At 51.0% G+C, this 21004-nt stretch overlaps 1 protein-coding gene and 1 long non-coding RNA gene across 6 annotated transcripts in view; one reads left to right on the forward strand and one right to left on the reverse strand.

The window, feature by feature from the left end:
* Window positions 1-398: 398 nt before the first annotated feature.
* Window positions 399-13162, reverse strand: LOC120233265. Its single transcript, XR_005528779.1, has 2 exons — window positions 12281-13162; window positions 399-1096 (listed from the first exon to the last, which is right to left on the reverse strand). It is a non-coding gene; the product is annotated as an uncharacterized LOC120233265 (long non-coding RNA).
* The window catches only part of SLC5A11 (solute carrier family 5 member 11), a 45916-nt gene continuing 37050 nt past the window's right edge, over window positions 12139-21004 (forward strand). For 2 of the 5 annotated variants that reach the window (XM_039234406.1, XM_039234410.1), the window contains exons 1-3: window positions 12139-12272; window positions 13310-13401; window positions 14477-14669. The gene's annotated coding sequence lies outside the window, so the exon portion shown is untranslated. Of the gene's footprint in view, window positions 12273-13309; window positions 13402-14250; window positions 14670-14941; window positions 15011-21004 lie in introns of those variants that run through there. The other 3 variants (XM_039234408.1, XM_039234409.1, XM_039234407.1) reach the window with 3 other exon arrangements.

The raw sequence follows: 21004 nt of genomic DNA on the forward strand, positions 1-21004 counted from the left end.
GCTCAGAGCCTGGAGCCTGTTTCAGATTCTGTGTCTCCCTCTCTCTCTGACCCTCCCCTGCTCACGCTGCCTCTCTCTCTCTCAAAACTAAGTAAAAAACATTAAAAAATAAACTTTTTAAAAAAAGCTCTCTCTCTCTCTACGTATATATAGACATACCTCTATATATACACACACACAACCCTCTTATTTCTCTTTCTCTGTAACACCCTGACTAACGAATCCCAGAGTGAGACGATCTCTTAGCAGAAAGCCAGCTGAGCGTGCGGGCGCTGGGCCGGAACCCGGTGTGCTACTGGACTGCACACGGAGTATGTAGGGAACCAGTGCTCAGCAAAACTGCACGTGTTTCAAGTGTATGTCTCCAGCGGGCTGCGACTTCTGGGGAAAAAAATTGATCGTATTTTTCTCTTTATTGATCTGTCCTCAACTCCAGGAGCATCTATTTCTCCTTAAAACAGCATTATTGAGACACACTTCACACCATACAAGTCACCCACTGAGAGCGGACACACCAGCGCTTGTTCGTATATTCACATAGCGGTGCCCTCGTGGCCATACTCGAGTTTAGGACATTTCCATCCTTCTGTCCCAATAGCAATCATCATCCGTTTTCTCGCCAACCGCCCAGCCCCAGGCAACTACAGATCTACTTTATATGGATCTGTCGATTCTGGACACTTCTTATAAAACCCTCTATGTCATACGGTGTGCATGCCGTGTCTGGCTTAGCATAAAGTTCCCTGAGCGTGGGGTTTCCAAGTTTCATCCACACATTAGTACTCCATTCCTTTTATGGCCGAACAATATTCCATTGTACGGATGGACCACATTTTGTGTATCCTGCATCAGTTGATGGACAGTTGGATCGTTTCCATTTTTTGGCTGCTGTGAATCATGCTGCTAGGAACACTCACAGTTTTTGTGTGTGAACACTGGCTTCCACAGAGAAAGCGGCCATCTGTCTTGCTCACTTCCGGCTCCCCAGTCCCCGGAAGACTATGTGGTTCACGGCAGGCAGACAAGTGAGGATGCAGGGAGTGAGTGCTTCCTTGGGTGGCCTTGCACACGATACTTAATATCTCTGCCTCTTCCGCTGTAAAATAAGAGACACAATGAGTCTATCATTCTGCAATCCAGGAGGCCCTGGGAAACCAAATTCTTTTTGGTAAGTTTGTAGCAACCCGCTCAGGGCAAACTTGATCTGAGGCTATTTACAGGTCTTGTTTATAGCGTGAGAAATTCTGAGAAATTCTGCGGCCTCACTGCAGAAACGGGGACGTGCTCGACGCTGGAGCATGGCCCCAGTCCCCACAGGAGCATCTGTAAAATACAGGCTGAGCTACCCAGGAGCACCCACTGGACATTTTTAATGCATGGTTTGCTATGCATCAATTATGCCTCCACATAGACAATTTTTTTCTACGATAAAAAGGCTCCCTTTGGTCACTCTTGCGTTACCGTGTTAAAATTACTCTTGCAAGGAACCCTTTACTTGTGTGACCTAAATGGTGTAGTGCATCTGGTGGGGAGTGGCCTTGAAACTGCCCAGCCAGCCCCGGCGACGGTGTAACCCTCCTTTGTTGTGGCTTTTCTAGGCCCTGGTGGGCTTGGGGTCTTGTAGTTCTGGACCTTGTTGCCTGTAAGTGGAGAAAGCAGCCACCAGAGGGCGCACTGTGACTCCCTTTCGCTGGAAGGAGCCTGGAGAACGTTCACTAGGAGATTCGCAGGCTTTCCCACACAATCCTACCTAAATCTTTGAAAAAACAAAATCGAAAACAGCCAAGAAACCACTGTCAAAAACATTTGCCACGATCTGTCTTCCATGGACCAGCAGTCCCACGTCGAGGATCTGACCCAGAAAGGTTCTACACAGGAGATCACATTGACCCCAATATCCACTGCAGCCTTGCTTACAATGGAAGCCTGTAAACTGGGGCGCTTGGGTGGCTCAGCTGGTTAAGCGTCTGACTTCTGCTCAGGTCTTAGGGTTCTGAGTTCACGCCCCATGTTGGGTGTGAAGATTACTAAAGTTAAATAAATAAAAGCTTAAAAAAAAAGCAAGTTGTGCTTCAAAAAAAAAATTCCCTCTTTAAAAACAAATGCAGGGAGGCAGCTGGGTAGCTCAGGTTAAGTGGTTAAGCATCTTGACTTTGGCTCCGGTCATGGTCTTGTGGTTCGTGGGTTCGAGCCCCACGTCCGGCTCTGTGCTGACAGCTTGGAGCCTGGAGCCTGCTTTGGATTCTGTGTCTCCCTCTCTCTCTGCCCCTCCCCTGCTCACACTGTCTCTGTCTCTCAAACATAAACATTAAAAACTATATAAATAAATAAATAAACAAATAAATAGAAATAAATGCAGGGGTGCCTGGGTGGCTCAGTCAGTTGAGCATCCGACTTGGGCTCAGGTCATGATCTCAGGGTTTTTGGATTTGAGCCCTTCATCGGGCTTCTGTGCTGACAGCTCAGAGCCTGGATCCTGCTTTGGATTCTGTGTCTCCCTCTCTCTCTGTCCTTCCCCTGCTCACATTCTGTCTTTCTCTTTCTCAAAAATAAATGAACATTAAAAAATTAAAAAAAAAAAGAGTCCAGAATGTTTCACAGGGTGTGTATGGGGATCCTGTGCTAGGAAAGGAGCTGCACTAAAAAGATAAAGCCTGTCTCTACCCTCAGACACATCCACCCTCTCCGGATAAGAGTTTCTGGGCTGATTTCTGGGAGGGGAAGATGTGGCCGTACATTTGTGGGAGAACTCACTACAAGCCAGGCCCCAGCCAAAACATTTTTCACTTAACCCTAATGAGCCAGTGAGCAAAAAGCAACAGTTATGCATTGGTGGTGTCCGTCCAGCATACCCGCCCTCCCCCACCTCCAAAGATTGCGGGGACAGAGAGTTTGCCACCGTGGCCCAGGTGATTGGTTCGATGTGACCAGTGTAGACAAAAAAAAGTTAGGCCAAGGACTATATGGACTGTCGTCAAATCTGTTGAGGAATCTTTGTTTCCTGCCGGACTTGAACCTGAGTGGATATTAGCTGGGGCTTCTCAAGACCTCGATGAAGAGAGACTGCTTGAGGGCAATGATAAGCCAATAAGCCGAGAAAGCGCAGCCACAGATGTCAGGTCCTGCTGCCAAGACCTGAGACACTGGACCCGCCAGAGCGGAAGCTTTGGACAGTCCCGCTGTGCGAGTCAGTGCTGTTGCTTAAACTACTTTGAGTTGGGTTTTTGTCGCTTGCACCCAAAGGAGTATTTAATGATACAACTTCCCATTGCCTGAAGGAGAAAAAGGTTTAAAAAAATCTTTCTAATGTTTTTTTTTTTCCTTTTTGAGAGAGAAAGAGAGAGAGAACTTGAGCAGGGGAGGGGCAGAGAGAGACAGAGAGACAGAGTCTGAAGCAGGCTCCAGGCTCTGAGCTGTCAGCACAGAGCCCAACACGGGGCTCAAACTCATGGACTGTGAGATCACAACCTGGGTCAAGGTTGGATGCTCAATTGACTGTGCCATCCAGATGTCCCGGGGAAAAAAAGATTTTAAAATTTTTATTTATTTATTAAAAATGTTTTTTAATGTTTATTAATTTTTGAGAAACAGAGCAAGACTGAGCAGGGGAGGAGCGGAGAGACGGGGAGACACAGAATCTGAAGCAGGCCCCAGGCTCTGAGCTGTCAGCAATGAGCCCGACGGGGGCTCAAACTCACAAACCGCAAGATCAGGACTTAAGCCAAAGTTGGATGCTTAACCGGCTGAGCCACCCAGGCTCCCCCAAAAAAGATTTTTTTTCTAAAGCAAATTCTTGGGGGCACCTGGGTGACTCAGCTAAGCATCTGACTTTGGCTCAGGTCTCAGTCTCACAAACTGAGTTCAAACCCTGCATGGGGCTCTCTGAAGTCGGTGTGTAGCCCGCTTTGGATTCTGTCTCCCTCTCTCTCTGCCCCTCCCCAGCTCACGCTCTGTGTCTCAAAAATACATAAACGTTACCAAAAAAAAATTTTTTTAAGGTAAACTCTACCCCCAACATGGGGCTAGAACTCATGACCCCATGATCAAGAGTCACATATTCTACTGACTGGGCCAGCCAGGCGCCCTGGAGGAAAAAAGACTTTTTTTTTAAATTACTGTTTGTCGGGTGCCTGGGTGGCTCATTCAGTTAAGCATCGGATTCCTGATTTTAGGTCACGATCTCATAGTTTGTGAGTTCAAGCCCTGCGTCAGGCTCTGCGCTAATAGCACAGACCCTGATTAGGATTCTCTCTCTCCCTCTCTCTCCCTCTTCTTCTTCCCCCCTCCTCTCTCTCGCTGTCTCAAAAATATATAAATGTTTAAAAAATAAGAAATAAATCATTGTTTGAAAGAGCAGTGAGCTAGACCCAGGGAAGCCTCTCTCCTGGAAAATCTACAAAGGAAGGAAGGAAGGAAGGGAAGGAGGGAAGGATTCGGGAAGGAGGGAGGGAGGGAGGGAGGGAGGAAGGAAGGTGCTCTTGCACATCCAGGGCTCCAACAGCAGCGGAGGGAAGGCAAACATGTGGATGAACAAGCTCGAGAGTATATCGCGTGGAATTTCCCCTACTGCCTGTGGGAGGCCTTGTGAGTCAAGATTCTGGCATGAAAGGGAGATCACACTCAAAAGAATCTAAGGTAATTCCAGACAGAGACTGTCTCCGGAGATCTGTGCCGCGCTCGGAGCACAACCAGGCAGAGCAGCTGGATCTAGCTACTGTGGGCGCAGCTGCCCCTCGGCTGAGGATTAGGGAGTGATGAATGACGAGTGACGTCACAGGCCCGGGGTGAAGGAGACCACTGCCAGAGCCCCAGGGGGGCAGCGAGAGGGCAGGGCTGCTGAGGGGCACGGGGAAACGGGATTACCTCCAATACCCCGCCTTCCCTCCTGCACCCTCTGATCTCCTGCGGCGCCTCCCAGTGGCCAAATGCAACTGATGCCAGACAGCAAAGGAAGCCAGGTGATAGAGCCCCTGAGAATCAGCCTCCTGGGGCACAGAGCCCAGCGGGAAGGGCAGAAAACAGATCCGGGGGGCGCAACGTGGTTGAACAGTGGAGATTAACCATCTCCTCACTGGAGAGCTGCAATGGAATTAAGGCAAGAAATTATAATGTCCTGCACCAGGACTGTGGTGTGGAGTTGGGGGTGTAGATGAATGCAGGAGCAAGAACCGGTATGGACTTGGCTCTGTGAAGAGTGAAGGAGAGGAGTCTAGGATGTCCCCGTATTTCTGATTTTGCTAATTGCTATATCTCGGCAGGGGTCCTAGAGAGTAAAAGTGGGTTTCATGGTGCAGGGGGGTAGCAGAGAGTTTGGTTTGGGTCTTGGTGAATCAAGGAGCCTGGGAACAGCCCAGGAGAGCTGTCTAGTTGGCAGCAGGGTATAAGTAGCATGGACATGGTATTTCTTCATTGCTGTGTCCTTAGCTCCTAGCCCAGGGCTGGGCACATAGTAGGTACTCAGAAAATATTTGCTGGAAGGAAGGGAGGGAGGGAGGGACGAAGGAAGGGCAGGTGGATGGATGAATGGGTGGGTAGGTGGATGGATGGATGGATAGATGGATGGGTGGACGGATGGACGGAAGGGTTGGTGGGTGGATGGATAGATAGAGAGCTGTATATATGCATGTTTAAGAAAGAAGTCACAAGTAGAAATATCAGTTGGGGGTTATCAGTCAGAGGTGAGGGCTGATGCTATGGTAATGGAAATGGATGTAGAGTGAGGGTTCAGGTAATACCACCATCTGAGATGCAGAAGGAAGCCTGGGTGCCTGAGTAGGAAGAATCAAAACTTCAGAGGCACATGGGATGGAGGGGAGGCAGGAGCAAATGGAGTCTCAGAACCTGGGGAGTAGAAATTTCAGGGAAGGAGAACGCCACATTCTCAAATGCTGCCTGTGAAGAGAGAGAGTCTGGGGGTGGGGGTGGGGTGGGGGGTAAAGCCACAGTTGGATTCCTGAGTCCTTTGGTGGGGTAGCTGCAGAAGCCATATCCTAGTGGGGGAAGGGGCTAATGGACGATGGAGGTCGGGGGGTGGCATTGTGGGCTGTGTCCTCTGAGAGTCACACCAGGGAGCTCAGAGTGGAGGTGGTTTGTTGGAAAGTGCCCTAGGAACGCGCGTGAGAGAGGAAGGCAGGCAGGGGTGGGCAGCGGGAAGATGTGAACTGTGACAAGGTCACCACAGAGACTTCGCTCACCTCCAGGGACCATGCAGCGGGGGAGACCCTCGCTGGATGCAGGAGAGGCTGCTCCCTTTGGTCGCGGACAATTCCTAGCGAGGGACTCGGCAGGGAGCCATCTCCCGGCAGCTGGACATACAAGGGGCTGGTCTCCCAGGATAAAGTGGTCTATGGAGGGAAAGACAGAGAGTGAGAGGCCGCTAGAGGGAGACAAAAGGCCGGAAACGCTTTTGTGCGCCTCTGTATTTGATCACTGGGGACTCGCTGGAGTGTGGTTTTCAGCAGGAAGGAGGAGGAACCCCTGGAGAAGGTGAGACTAAGGAACCCAGAGAGAATCATGCTGCCGAGGGGGCCCGTGGGGACAGGTCTGCCCCGCTTTCTGCTTGATCTCCATAGCTTGGAACATGGCCTGGCATAGAGCTGCCCCGAATACGTGACTGAATCCGTGAATGAATGCACTCTGGACGTTTTAACGCTGAATAGAAGAAACAGCGCTGACACAGATGCCGTTTAAATGCAGAAATGCAGGGGTGCCGGGTGGCTCACCTGAGCGTCTGACTCTTGATTTCGGCGCAGGCCATGATCCCAGGGTTGTGGGATCAAGCTCCACATTGGGCTCCACCCTGAGCATAGAGCCTGCTTGAGATTCTCACTCTCTCTCTCCCCCGCCCCTCCCTCTGCTCCCTCATGTGTGCTCTATTTTATTTTCATAAAATAAATAGATAAAATAAATGTAGAAATGCACTGAAAAGAGGCACCAGGGCATCCAAATATTCTCCACCTTCACAGCATGCCGGTAGCCTGTGTGTGCTTCCCCATGGAAGCCCCTAGAAGCCGGGCAGGTACCCCAGGCCTGAGTCTCCGATCTAGGCCTTAATCCTGGACACTTCTCTTTCATGCTGTGCTGGTTTATGTTTCTCTGTAAGAATACATTTGTAGAAAAACAATACTTTTTAAAACAAATCTGTGGGAAGAATGAATGGCCAGTAATGAACTGTGCAGATTTAGATGCACAATCAAGAGATTCGACACCTGTGTGATAGAAACCATTACGACCATCAAGCTGGCAACACACCCGTCAAGCCCAAAAGTGTGCTTGTACCCCTTTGTCATACTCCTCTGTCCTGACTCCGCCATCTGTTGTCATAACAGATTCATTCACATCTTCTAGGGTTTTGCACAAACAGAATCATATGGTATCTACTCTTTTTTTTGGTCTGGTTTCTTCCCCTCAATATAATTATTTTTGAGATCTTCTAGCACAGAGAGCAGTCTCTACAGAATGTTCACCATCTTGTCCTGTTTGGTGCTTTTCTCAACGGCTTAGACAAGGATACAGAAAAATTATGTTTATATTAAAATCCTCAAGGGGCGCCTTGAGTGTCCGACTTTAGCTCAGGTCATGATCTCATGGTTGGTGGCTTCGAGCCCCACGTCGGGCTCTGTGCTGACAGCTCAGATCCTGGAGCCTGCTTCAGATTCTGTCTCCCTCTCTTTGCCCCCACCACCCCCCCCCCCCGCTCGTATTCTGTCTCTCCCTCTCTCAAAAACGAATTTTAAAAAATTATTTTTAAATAAAGATTTTTTTGTTGTTGTTCTTAAGTAATCTCTACACCCAACATGAGGCTCGAACTCATAACCCTAAGATCAAATCACATGCTCCTCCACCTGAGCCAGCCAGGAGCCCGCCCTGGAGCTCCCTCTTCAGCAACAAGGGAGGCAGCAACCACATAGGTCACATCCTCCCTCCTTGGAAATCACACGTGGGGCTGGCCAGTAGCGTCTGGGAAGAAAGGCAGATTTTGTTGGCCAGTCCCTCACCTCAGATAATTCTTTTTTTTCTCAGTTTATTTATTTATTGAGTGTGTGAGAGAGAGCAAGCAAGGTAGAGGCAGAGAGAGGGAGGGAGAGAGAATCCCAGGCAGGCCCCAACGCGGGGCTTGAACTCACAAACTGTGAGATCGTGATTTGAGCCAAAATCAAGAGTTGAACATTTAACCAACTGAGCCACCCAGGTGCCCCACGGATAATTCTTTTTATTTAATCCTTACAACAATCCTTACTGCTTGACAAAGGGGAGACTGAGGCACGGAGAGGTGAAGCAACTTGATGTAAGCCACAGTCAGTAGAGCCAGGATTTACTCAAACCGGGAAGGCAGAGCCCAGGGCCCCCGGGGCCCACGGCCCTACAGCTGGCCCCACACCTGGGCTCACACCTTGGCAGCGATGGAGGGCGAAACCGGCTCTCCTATGTAACCACGCCCACCCGGAGGCAGTTTTGGCCAAGCTGGCTTCCACAGGGCCCTGTTCCACTCTGATAATCTGCAAGTGTGTAGAAATGACACTCCAAACTTCAACCTCTCTGTCATGAATGACCTGCTGTTAACATTTAGTGATTAAATAGCGGCCTTGTTGATTCATTAACCATCTGCCCCACGCTCCCCGGCAGGCCTCTGGAGTCGCAAACACCTTTGCTGCGCAGCCCCTCGTGCCGCAAGTGGGCTTCCCGGGGAGGGCTTGCGAACACAGAGCTCAACGGCTTTGGGTTTAAACAAAATGTGCAGGAGAATTTCCCTAAATGCACAGACTCCTATCAACAATTCTCAGGGACTTTTGGGTCTAGGACTTTTTACAAGAACCCCCAAGAGCCCTCATTTATATGCGTTCTATCAACAGCAATGTACGGAATTAAACATTTAAATAAGAAAGCAATTTAGGGGCGCCTGGGTGGCTCGGTTAAGGTTCAGAAGTCGGCTCAGGTCATGATCTCGCGGTTTATGGTTCGAGGCCCGCGGCGGGCTCTGTGCTGACAGCTCAGAGCCTGGAGCCTGCTTCAGATTCTGTGTCTCCCTCTCTCTCTGTCCCTCCTCTGCTCGTGCTCCGTCTCTCTCTCTCCCTCTCAAAAATAAAAACATTTTAAAATTTTTAAATGAGGAAGCAATTGAGGACATGTATTAATTACTTAAAAGCAACAATAGCAACAACAAAGAGGTGACAATAGCAAACCCACTGCATGTTAAATAGGATTCTTATGAAAAGCGACCATATTTTCCTGAAAGATTCAGTGAGAAGGGTGGCATTGTTCCACATATTGGCAAAGCTCTTGACTATCTGGGTTAATAGAAGACAGCTGGATTCTCACATTTGCTCCTGTATTGAGTCTGTTGTGACATCTCATGTCATGCAGCCTCTGGAAAACTCCACTGGGCATTTGTGAAATAACCAGAGGAAAAAAAGAAACATGGCATCTTAGTATTTATATAAGGATCATTGTAGGTACTACCTCGTCTTCCCGACAAAATAGCTCGGCACTATTATGACATCCCCCTTTTGAAGAGGAGAGGAGGTGGACTAGAGCACTTTCCACCAGAACACACAGCCAGGAGCAGAGAAGCCAGAATGAGGACCGGGGTCGGCCTGCCCCCTCATCTCTGGGCTCTACCCCGCCACCGTCCAGCAGCCAAGGCAGATGGAAATCCACCCAGGTCTGTGAGAACCGGGACCTGGACAACAAACAAAACCGAGAGAGAGAGGCAGAGACAGAGAGACAGAGAGAGAGGAGGAAAAAAAAGTACATGAGATTCTGACCCCAAGTCCAATGTATGGGTTTCCCCCCACACCACCACACAATTCTGCGATACCAGCGGGTGTCCCCCACTTCGACACAATTCGGACACTCTTTCCCTGGAGACAGTGTCCCAACTCACAGGTGAAGGGCTCAGTCCCATGAGACGGCCCCTCCCCCACTTCACCGGAGCTTCTGACCCACCTGGTACAGATGGGACTTTCTGAGGACGCCCTCGGGCAGTTGGGTTACTTCGCTAGAGTGTCTGAAAGAACTCAGAAAAGTTTTACTTGCTAGATCACAGGTATACTATGAAGGGATGTAACGCTTAGCCTCTCTCTCTCTTCCACAACCCCAACGTGCTCATCAACCCCAAACCTCTCCAAACCCTGTCCTTTTCGGTTTTTTAGAGGCTTCATTACACAGATATGACTGATTAATTCATTGCCATTGGCGATTTATTCAACTTCCAATCCCCCACAGATCAGTGGGTGGGACCAAAGGTCTAACCCCCAATCACATGGTTGGCTTTCTGGGCAACCAGCCCCCACCCTCCTGGGTGGGTCCCAAAATCACCTCATTAACATGACAAGAAGCCACCTTGATCTCTCTCACCAGCTTAAAAAGCTCCAAGGGTCGGGGCACCTGGGTGGCTCAGGTGGTTGAGCATCCCACCCAACTTCAGCTCAGGTCATGCTCTCCCAGTTTCTGTGTTTGAGCCCCGTGTCCGGCTCTGTGTTGACAGCTCGGAGCCTGAAGCCTGCTTCGGATTCTGTGTCTCTCCCTCTCTCTGCCCCTCCCCTGCTCACATGGGGTCTTAGGAATAATCATAAAAAAAAAAAAATCAGAAAGTAAGAGTAGTATGAAAGCTCTCTTTACAGAGGGGGGGCCCTTGGGAAGTGAATGCCTGTGCCCGTTTCCGTGGGATGAGGGGTGGTCTATTGCCTTACTGTTCCTTGGGTCCTAACATTTTATGGTCTGCTTACCCTTAGCCAGGTCTTTCGTCAGTTTCCTAAGGGACAGCTGAGGGGGAGTAGGTGGTGTCTGTTACAATTTTTAAGAGAAACTTTATGCCTGAGGGAGTTTGCTCCAGGTCAGACCTTCCCAGAAGCAATGTTTTAAAACTTGTGTTTTTCCCCAACCGGAGGGAGACCTTCTAACCCTTAGCCTCTCCCTTTCTGCCTCCTGAATCCTTTTCTTTCCCATTCATTGTGTCATTTGCATCCAATCAAACGCACAAAAATTTCCCCCAGTGTAAATGTCATATTTATTACAGTGCTTATGTCTTTGTTATTTAACCATGTATAAAACTGTGCTATTTTTTATTTTTAAATTAAAAATTATTTGTTTTTGAGAGAGATTGAGCACGCACATATGGATGGGGGAGGGGCAGAGAGAGGAGAGAGAGGCTCCCAAGCAGGCTCCTCCTTGTCATCGCAGAGCCTGATGTGAGGTTCCAGGCTTGAACCGTGGGATTAGGACCTGAGATGAATTGAAGAGTCAGATGCTTAATCGACTGAGCCACCCAGGCGCTCCTGAGCTATTTCTTATTTGGTTCTTCTCTTTCTTCTATATGTCACTGAGGAAATTGTTCTATTTGAGTACGGTGGACACGCAATGTTACCTTAGCTTCGGGTGAACAAAAATAGCGATTCAAGCAGCTTGTACCGTATGCTGTGCTCACCACAAGGACGGCTACCTGTGTCACCACAGCGCTACTGCAGTACCATTGCCTACAGTCCTCAAATGCTCAGATTTTGATCCTTCAGCCCAAGGGGCTTGAACAATTGTATACACCCATATAATTCCTGCCCAAGTGAAAACGGAAACGTCCATTTGCTTCAGGAAGTGCCCCCTTCCAGTCATTTCCTGTCTTACTCCCACCTTCTGAATTCTATCACCGTACATTCATCTTTCCTGCTCTTGAACTTCATAGAAACAGAATTGGAAATGGACTTCAACCACCTCCATTTTTTGTTTTTTTTTTTCCCCTCTAACTGTATTATTTTTGAAACAGAGAGAGAGAGAATCCCAAGCAAGCGCTGCACTGTCAGCACAAAGCCTGAAAGGGGGTCGGAAACCCACGAAGCACCTGAGCTGAAACCGAGTCGGGGCTCAACTGAAGGAGCCACCCAGGCGCCCCAACCACCTCCATTTTGACCTCAAACGCTCTCTTTCATTAAGTTATCTCCAGCTTATCTCTTATCTCAGACAACAAGCAGGAGGGGAAAGCATCCCACAGTGGGAACCCACACTAGCCCCTCAGGCAAGAAGGACCAAGACCCTCTCGGCCGGCCACCAAGCCAATGACGACCTGACCTTTACGGCCCACCTGCCTGGAGCCACCGACCTTTGTCCCACTTTTCCTTATATAAACCTGGAGGCATTCCTCACACTTGAGAAAGTTCTCGGCCTTCGGATCTTGCCAGCGGCCCTGCGGCTGCCCCGGCTCCGTCCGGGACTCTCCCCGCCCGACCCCTGCACGCAGCCGGCGCTCCCGCGCGCCTGCGCCCTGGCCACGGCGTCAGAAGGTACGCACCCCTCCGCGTCGGCTCGCGCGTGGCGGCGCCCGCCCGTAGCCCGTTCCCCGCGCCGCATGGCGGCCGCTGCGTGTCCTCGCCCCGCGGGGCGCCCTGGGGCCGTGGCGAGCGGGGCCTCAGCGTCCGCGGCTTCCGGCCCGGCCCGTCCGTTTGCCTCTCTACAGAAATACCCGGGAGTGCGGCTGCTGGGCGGCCGAACAGGGAGGCGTCTGTTCACTTCGTAAGAAACTTCCGGAAAGGTCTCCCACGTGGTCGTGCCGTTCTCTAGCCCGTTCCTCGCAGGGGACAAGGCGGTGGCCGGCGGGCCGCAGCCGGCCCTCACAGATCAACAGCCCTGAGACTTAGTTCATTATTTTCCGAGACTTAATTTTTATGTTTTTTGAGAGGGCGAGCTGGAGTTCGAGCGGCGGAGGGGCCGAGGGGGGCCCCGTCCCACGACCCCGGGGTCATAACCCGAGCTGAAGTCCAGAGTGGGACGCTCATCCGACCAAGCCACCCAAGCGCCCGGACAGTCATGAGACTTTACACGTAATTCTGGGCTTCTCAGTTTTCTAGAATAATCGGAAGGTCTGGCCCCATTGGGCCCGTGTACCTCACGTTAGAGCTGAGCCATGCCTGTCCCCTTTAGCAGGGACACATGCTCTTCAGTGGGCCGCGGCCCCACCTGGCCGGCCTGCCTCCTTTCCGTACCTCGGACGTCAGCGGCCTGACCCCGGAAGGCACCCGCAGCCCCCCAGGCACGTCCACGTGGTCAGGGCCGGGCCCCAGGTTCCTGGAGCAATGCTCCTTCGGTAGCACCCACAGCCCTCGGTATTGTGGCCCACGGCAGCGGGTCACAGTCCCAGGCTGTCCACTTCCTGGCCTTCTGTGTGTCCCCCTTTTCCAACACCAGCTGTCCCCACCCCTTCCCCCAGAAGACCCTACCCCGCCCCGCCCCTGCCTGCAGGGCTCTGGGTTCCAATCCTAAATCTGCCCCTCACAGCTGGGTGGCCTTGGGCAAGTTACTGGCCTCTTTGTTTCCTCTTCAGTCAAAGTAAGATAATCAGGCTCCATCTCAGAGGGTTGTTGGAAAGACCAAGTGAGCAAAGACGTGGAGAGAAAGCACTTAGAACGAAGGCTGGTGCGTATTCACTATCACTGTTCTTTCTGAATTCCGCTGCAGGGTGGGGGGATGGGGGGAAGCAGCACACCCAGGGCCCGGCCGGGTCTGGTGAAGGAGGGAGATGGGCTGGAGGGAGGGTCTGTGGTGACAGGGTGGGTGGCCATGACTCTGCTCCAGCCGGTGGCTGTCATGTGGCACTGTGGGCCTGGTGTGGCCAGATCTTCAGAATTTAAAAAACAATTTTTTTTAATGTTAATTTTTGAGAGAGAGACAGTGCAAGCAGGGCAGGGGCAGAGAGAGGGAGAGAGACACAGAATCCCAAGCAGCTTCCAGGCTCTGAAGTGTCAGCACAGAGTCTGACTCGGGGCTCAAACTCACAAACTGAAAGTGCAAGAGCATGACTTGAGCCAAGTCGGCTGCTTAACCGGCAGAGCCACTCAGGCGCCCCCAGGTCTTCAGAATGATCTAGGAAAGTGGGAAATCAGAGTTTTGTTTAGAGTCTCCTGCTTTGTAAATGCTAGTACCTATTCCAAAACTGTTTTTGAACGCTCTGAGCATCCAGTAAAGTGTTGCTGTGTCCTCATTGCTTGCCCTGGTGCCGCGGGACCCATGGCTTGGTCACTCCCAATAGCCCCCCTGGGAACCAGACGCCTGTCTTTGCACTGCCTTGGTCGGGAGTGCACCCGGGGAAAGGGGCTGAACAAAGAGTGGTCACTGTTACTGTGCTGCAGTGATGGGGCCATGGCTGCAAGTGCCCTCCTGGGATTTTTCCGCTGTCCCCTGCCTCCCCACCTCCCAGCACCCACATCTCTCCTCCCCCTTCCCTCCTTCCCTGTCCCCGGCGTGGACATGGGCCAGTGGAGGAGTGGGTGAGTGAAGCAGGACAGTGTGGGGCTCCTGCCGCTCCCCTCCCCCTCCCTGCCATGGGCCCCCTACCAGGTGAGGGCCCAGTGGAGGCTGTGTGGGCGGAGCTCAGGGATTACCCTCCTCCTCACTGGGGCCTGCACAGAGTTCAAGTTCAAGGGTTCAGGGCTGGGCCCAGCCTCTCCCATGCATGGGGGAGATCGTTCTCTTCCTCTGATCCCTGCTGCAGTGAGGCTGGAATTTGGAGTTTGACCCGCAAGGAGGCTCTCAGCTGTAGGCGGTGCAGGAGAGGGCGGCCACCTTCCTCAGGCTGTGAGGGAGAAGGAGCCCGGGGGGGGGCCCCCCCGGCTTCTCCACGACCTCCTTCTGCCTCAGAAACCACCGGCAGGGCTCAGGGCAGGTGAGCCCTGCATCAGAAGAAGGTAAGATTCCCTGCTGGCACCCCGCCCAGCCTCGAGCCCATTCTCCAAGCTGGGGACCTTGGACTAGGGAAGGCAGGCGGTAGTGGCCGAGAGGACTCCAGCTGCGAGCCGGGGGTGGGGGCACAGCTCCCCTCTACCAGGCACATGGAGTGTGTGTTGAGGGGGGGGTGGGTACAGCCCTTTGGCACCAGGATGGTCCCTGTTCATCCACTTCCCAAGTTGAGACAGCTGATATTTCACTTCACTGAGCCTCAGGTCCCCTTATCTGTTAGATGGGAATGTAAACCTCAGCCCAGCCCAGCCTACAGGCCTGCTGTCTCCCAAGGACCCAAAGAGATAACGTGAGTGGAAGTATCTTTGTAAACCACTGAAAGGCAGGAGGGATGGGCTGCTGACTGCAGGGTTGCTATTTACAAGGCAAATAGGAGTTTCACTGCAAAATGCTGGGCACGTGCACCGGGCTTCACTTCCTGAGCCAGGTCCCCACTGAGGACACAGGCACCCTGATTCACAGACAGAGAGCAACAGCCATTCAGAAACATGCCCAGGTTTGCACAGATAGTGAGCAGCAAAGCCAAGACTCGCCTCCCACAGCCATGAGCTCACCTACAACATCTGGCTTTCTGCTGGATGATTCTGGAGAAGTGGAAGAGAGAGGTGCCCTCCCAAAGTCCTGGGGGTAGGACTTGGAAGGAGGGGTCACAGTGTGTAAGGCTATATAGCAAAAGGTCTGGAAATCCTATCATTTTTTATGTGTTTGTTTTTTTATTGGAAATCTCATGTTTGTTACTCAGATGTTTATTGAGTGCCAGCTTCAGACAATGTGAGCAAGAGAGACATGGTCCCTGCTTTCCAGGAGCTTACAGTAGCGGCGATGGCCAGTGATAAGAGACTCGTACAGATCAGACGTCTCGTTTGATTCAACAGTGAGGAAAAGTCACGTTTGTTATCACGGCAAATAACTTAAGGACCTGATTTATAGTCTGAGGCTGGGAGAGAACTCTTTTGGGGTTGACATCTGAAGGCTGGATAGGAGCTGGTCAGGTTAAGGCCAGAGAGAGGGAAGAGCATTCCAGGCAGAGGGAACAGAATGGCAAAGACCCTGAGGTCAAGGTAGTGCTCAAGGGCTGGTAAGAGATGAGACTGTTGATGACCTGATCTGATATATGGTCAAAGATCCCTGTGGCTTCCATACCAGGGGTGGAGTGGAAGGGGAAGAGGAAGGAGGTCCTTGCCCTAGTATAGACCCAGGTGATGCGGCCTCTGGATGGGTGGAAGCCTGGAAGTAAAGGTAAAGGAAAATCGACAGATTCAGTCATGCTTGGGAGGTAGAAGGGAATGAATTAGGGACCATTAGATTCTGGGAGTTGAGAAAGAGACACTATAAACTCTTCGATGGTGTGTGTCTGCATGCCCTGGTAGCTGTCATGCTTGGCACAGTGCCCCGCACATCACAGATGCCCCCAGGCCACTGGTTGGATGAGTGAATGAATGAACGCATGACTTAAAGCTCTCAGGTGTCTGTAAGCGGCAGGGTGTGCTAAGTGGCCGCCGAGTGAAGTGGTGGGTACTGGGTTCCAACAGCACACTCCCCAAATTAGACGTGTTCTGTTTGCGATGCCACGTTGGCATCTGGATGGTCTGTTCTCCAGGAATCATGAGACAGGTCATCCTTGAAGGTCTTCACCCCTGGAATTTACCCTGCCAAGGGGTCCACATGCCAGGCAGCGGTTACCAGCTTAGGGGTTAAGCCTGGGCGGGACCCGAGTTCAGTCATTTACCAGCAGTGTGACTTTGGGCCTGGCACCTCTGCTTTATTTTTCTCCCCTGTCCAGTGGGATTAATCAGAGACCTGACCTCTGGGGTGCTGTGGGTTTAAAATGAGATGCACACATGTAGGCAGCCAGGACCCATTTGACCACAAAGTCCAGGCTCTTTTTTTTTTTTTCTTTCTTCTAACAAGCAGAGGGACACACCAAGTGTTCTAGATGTAATCATGTTATATAATGGATTTGCTTAATGCTTTAGCAAACCTGTGACATAGGTCTCAGTATTACCCCCATTTTATCGATGGGGAAACTGAGCCTCAGAGAAGTTATTTGGCCAAGATCATCGAGCTCATTAAGAGGCAGAGGTGGGATTTGAACCAGGCAGTGCAGTTCAGTATCTTTACATTTGATCAGGGCACATCTCTTTCCCAGAGAGCTTTGGTCTATAATTAAGACTTGCAGTAAAATTGTCATCTTTTGTCAGAGCGGGGCCCCTCCCTAGTTTCTGTCTGTCTGTCTCTTTTCTTTCCTGTCCCCAATAATGTGTTTGACAAATATGCCTGCATCCTGACAAAATACTTCTATTTTGTGTCTTGGCATATATTTAATATACGCAGATGGTTTTGGGCTGTAAGTCTTGTTCTGTTTGTTTCTGTTTCTTTTGTCATGAAATATTTCAAGACACATAAAAGTTCTAAAGAATCATATAGGGGCAGCCTGGGTGTCTTCAGTCGTTGAGCCCCTTGGTTTTAGCCTAGGTCATGATCTCATGGTTTGTGAATTTGAGCCCTGCGCTAGGCTCTGGGCTAACAGTGCGGAGCCTGCTTGATATTCTCTCTCTGCCCCTTCCCTGCTTACTCTCTCTCTCTCTCTCTCAAAATAAAAGAATCATGTAAACCTGGTCCGCGGCAGTGGAGGCACACAGGGGAACTAGCCTGAGAAACCTGGTACCCTCACCCCACCTGCAGACGTGTTTTCCAGTCTTTTCTTGCAGTGGGGCGTGGAAAATTTCTACATCTACTGTGGCAAATTATGTAACCGGCTAAAAGGAAAGGACGAGCTGCGTCCCTGGGAGCTGGGCTTCCTTTGTTCTCTGGCCCATCGGTGACTGCTAGGGCAGGGCATTCTTACAAACAAAGCCCTTGTTACAAGGACAGCTTTGTCCGACTGCCACTAACTCTGCCCTCCCACACAGAAAGGGTCCGTCACAGGAGGTGAGCCCAGAGCCCACCCCCAGCTCGGCTGTCACGGAGCAGCACAAGGGCAGAGGGCTCTCACTCACAGTGCCTCAGGGGCCCGGGGAAGAACCTGCCAGGACGGGACCACGTCTGCCCCGCTCGCTCACTCACCACTTTGTCCTCTGTGCCTGGCACAGACCCTGGCACACAGCTGGTGCCTAATAAATGCTTGTGGAAAAGAACAGAGAAGGTGGGAGGGGAGGAGGAGGGGAGCAGACCGGAAAGAAGAGCAGGAGGGAGGAAATACAGACAGAGCAGCCAGTATCAGGTAATGCAAGGTCCTTCAGTTGAGGACTGGGTTTGAATTCTGCCTCTGGGCGTTTACCGTGACCTAGAAGTAAGTGGCTAGGACCTGAACCCAGCTCACTTTTCCCTCTTCATGCCTCATCTCCCACCTGTAAAGGGGACTGGTACCGGTGTGTCCCTCACAGGCTGACCAGGCGGAAGGGAGCTCCATGCCTCCAGTCCACAGCGCTCTCAGATTTGCTGAGAAGGGGCTGTGTTGTGCCTGTGAGCATGTGGCCGAAGCAGCAGCACTAAGGTTCATAGCTTTTCTGGCCCCCACTCCTATTCCTACCACGCCCATGGGTCATTCCCTCCCGGCCCCTGGCAGGGCCCCCACCTCCCTGGGGCTCAGGAAGAGCCTGGAGTCAGTGCCAGTCTGCCCAGAGCCGTGATGAATAAGTTGTTTATCCGCTCCCACCGCCCTCGGTGCCTGGCGGGCAGAGGCCTGCAAGGGGCAGCTGGGGGAGGGGCCTGCTTCCCCCCCACCCCCCGCAGCCCACTGCCCCTCCCTCCTCCCTTTCAGACCTGCTGGGTTCTAGAACCATCCACCCTACTCCCCAGTTCTGCATCAGTCTCCACCTTGAACTGCTTCCTGAGCTCTGAGCCCTCACCTTCCCCGAAGCCCCCAGATTTGGAAGCAGCAGGTTGGAGTGTCTAAAAACACAGGGTGTAAAGCCATACAGATCAGGGCTCGAGCCCTGGCTGTGGACATGATGCTAAGCCTCTCCCAGCCACAACTTCCTAGCTGATGATGTGCACTGACACTACCTACCTAATAGGGATTTCACCCTTGAGATACCTTGAGGGACCATCTAGCCCCCTCCTCTCCAAGCCTCCGGAACGTGCCTTTCCTGGTTAGACCCTCTTTTATGAACCTCTGATCCAACCTGAGAAACTGTAGCTTCCCTTCCTGCTTTCTTGAACAGACTTTGAGGTGTCTGGTCCAGTTAGGTTAGTCTGGAGCAGATTGTTACCCCATTTCACAGATGATAATGGCCATGAAATCTAGGCTGACTGCACAGTGAGGGGAATCCTGGCTTTTGCTACTTCTTCCTCCTGCATTAGGACCCATTAAGTGTCTGAGCTGGGTCTTACCAGTACTGGCTGGCTTTCCTCTCTTCTTTTCTCTCCCATCTTTCACCATAAATGCAGTGGATCCATAGTTGCTTGGGTCTTCCCTTTTAGAGAAAGGGCTACCATGTCCAAGGTCTGAGAAGCTGTGAGCACCCTCCCAACAGAATGAGGCAAGGTGCAGCCCAAGGAGAAGTTTAGAGCTATCCTTGGCATGGGAAGGGAACTTAAGATCATAGAGCGCCCCCTTGAGGCACCATGTCTTAAGTGAATATCCAGTCCCCTCTCGTAGGGCTCCAAGGCCTTGTACTCCACCCAGGGGACATCTGTAGCTCTTACAACTGGGAGAAGATGCTCCTGGCATCCAGTGGGTAGCTACAGCCAGGTTGTTACACATCCTGTGTTGCGCAAGACAGCCCCCCCCACCCCCCCATAACTAAGTTACTGAAGATGAGGAAACGTACTCTAGGAACAAGGAACAGCCTGCCCAGGTAATCAGGCCATTCTGTCTGCAGGAAATTACTCCCCAATCCTTACCCTGTCAATTATTCACCAAGCTCTGTTGGTTTTTTTATTTTATTTTATTTTTATTTTTATTTCTAGGAGAGAGAGACAGTGTGAGCAGGGGAGGGTCAGAGAGAGAGGGAGTCACAGACTCTGAAACAGGCTCCAGGCTCTGAGCTAGCTGTCAGCACAGAGCCCGACACGGGGCTCAAACCCACAAACAGTGAGATCATGACCTAAGCAAAAGTCAGACACTTAACCGACAAAGCCACCCAGGCGCCCCTCTGTTGGTTTTTAAAAATTATTTTTGAATGTTTATTTTTGGAGGAGAGACAGAGTGAGCAGGGGAGGAGCAGCGAGAAAGGAGGACAGAATCCTAAGTGCGTTCCAGGCTCCAAGCTGTCAGCGCAGAGCCTAATGTGGGGCTTGAACTCAGAAACCATGAGATCATGACCTGAGCCAAAGTCAGATGCTTAACCGACTGAGTCACCCAGGTGCCCCAGGCTCTATTGATTTTACTCCCAAGTTATTTCTCAAATCCTCTTGCACCCACCTCTAGACTTTAAAGTCTGTGTCATTACACAGTCACCTTCCTGCCTACCTTCCTGCTTCTAGTCAACCCACGCCACCCCCATCGGATCCGACAGTCCCCTTGTCCCTTAACCCAGAGCACAGATGTGCCACAGAGGTGTTGCTGCCCAGCAAGAGATGCTTTAAAAAAAAGTATGGGAGCATTTTTGCTTGTGACAATGATTTGGGGGTCCCACCGGCCTTCAGTGCATGGAGACCAGAGATGCTATACTGCCCGAACGCACAGAACTGCCCCATGCAACAGGAACTTTGAGATGTTCCAGACTTCCATGTGGGTGAGCAGCAAGCTATAGACTAGAGCCTGCCTCCAATGGTTATGAAACACAATTTTTTAAAAATTTTTCTAAAGCAAAGAATGTACCTGCTTTTATCTTCACAACATTGTCTCATATTTTTCAGAGTGTTCTGTTTTTTTTTAATCCTTTTCTATTTAAAAAAGATTTTTAATGTTTACTTTTTTTTTGAGACAGAAAGAGACAGAGCTTGAGTGGGGGAGGGATAAAGAGAGAGAGGGAGACACAAAATTCAAAGCAGGCTCCAGGCTCTGAGCTGTCAGCACAGAGCCCAACATGGGGCTCAAACCCACGGACCACAAGATCGTGACCTAAGCCGAAGTTGGCCGCCCAACTGACTGAGCCAGTTGTGCCCCCAGAGTGCTGTCTTAAAAGTGTGGTATATCATGGCAAGTGCTTGGACTTTTTCATAGCATTAAAATCACAAGTATGTTCACAAACTTAAGAATTGTGGTGTAATATGATTGACCCTTGAACAACTTGGGTTTGAACTGTGTAATGTGGATTTTTTTTTCAATAAATAATGCAGCACTGTCCATGTATTTTCTCTTCCTTATGATTTCTTAGTATTTTATTTTATTTAC

This window comes from Hyaena hyaena, unplaced genomic scaffold, assembly GCF_003009895.1.
Source record: "Hyaena hyaena isolate Hyena2069 unplaced genomic scaffold, ASM300989v1 scaffold_88, whole genome shotgun sequence".
NCBI classification, from domain to species: Eukaryota; Metazoa; Chordata; class Mammalia; order Carnivora; family Hyaenidae; genus Hyaena; species Hyaena hyaena.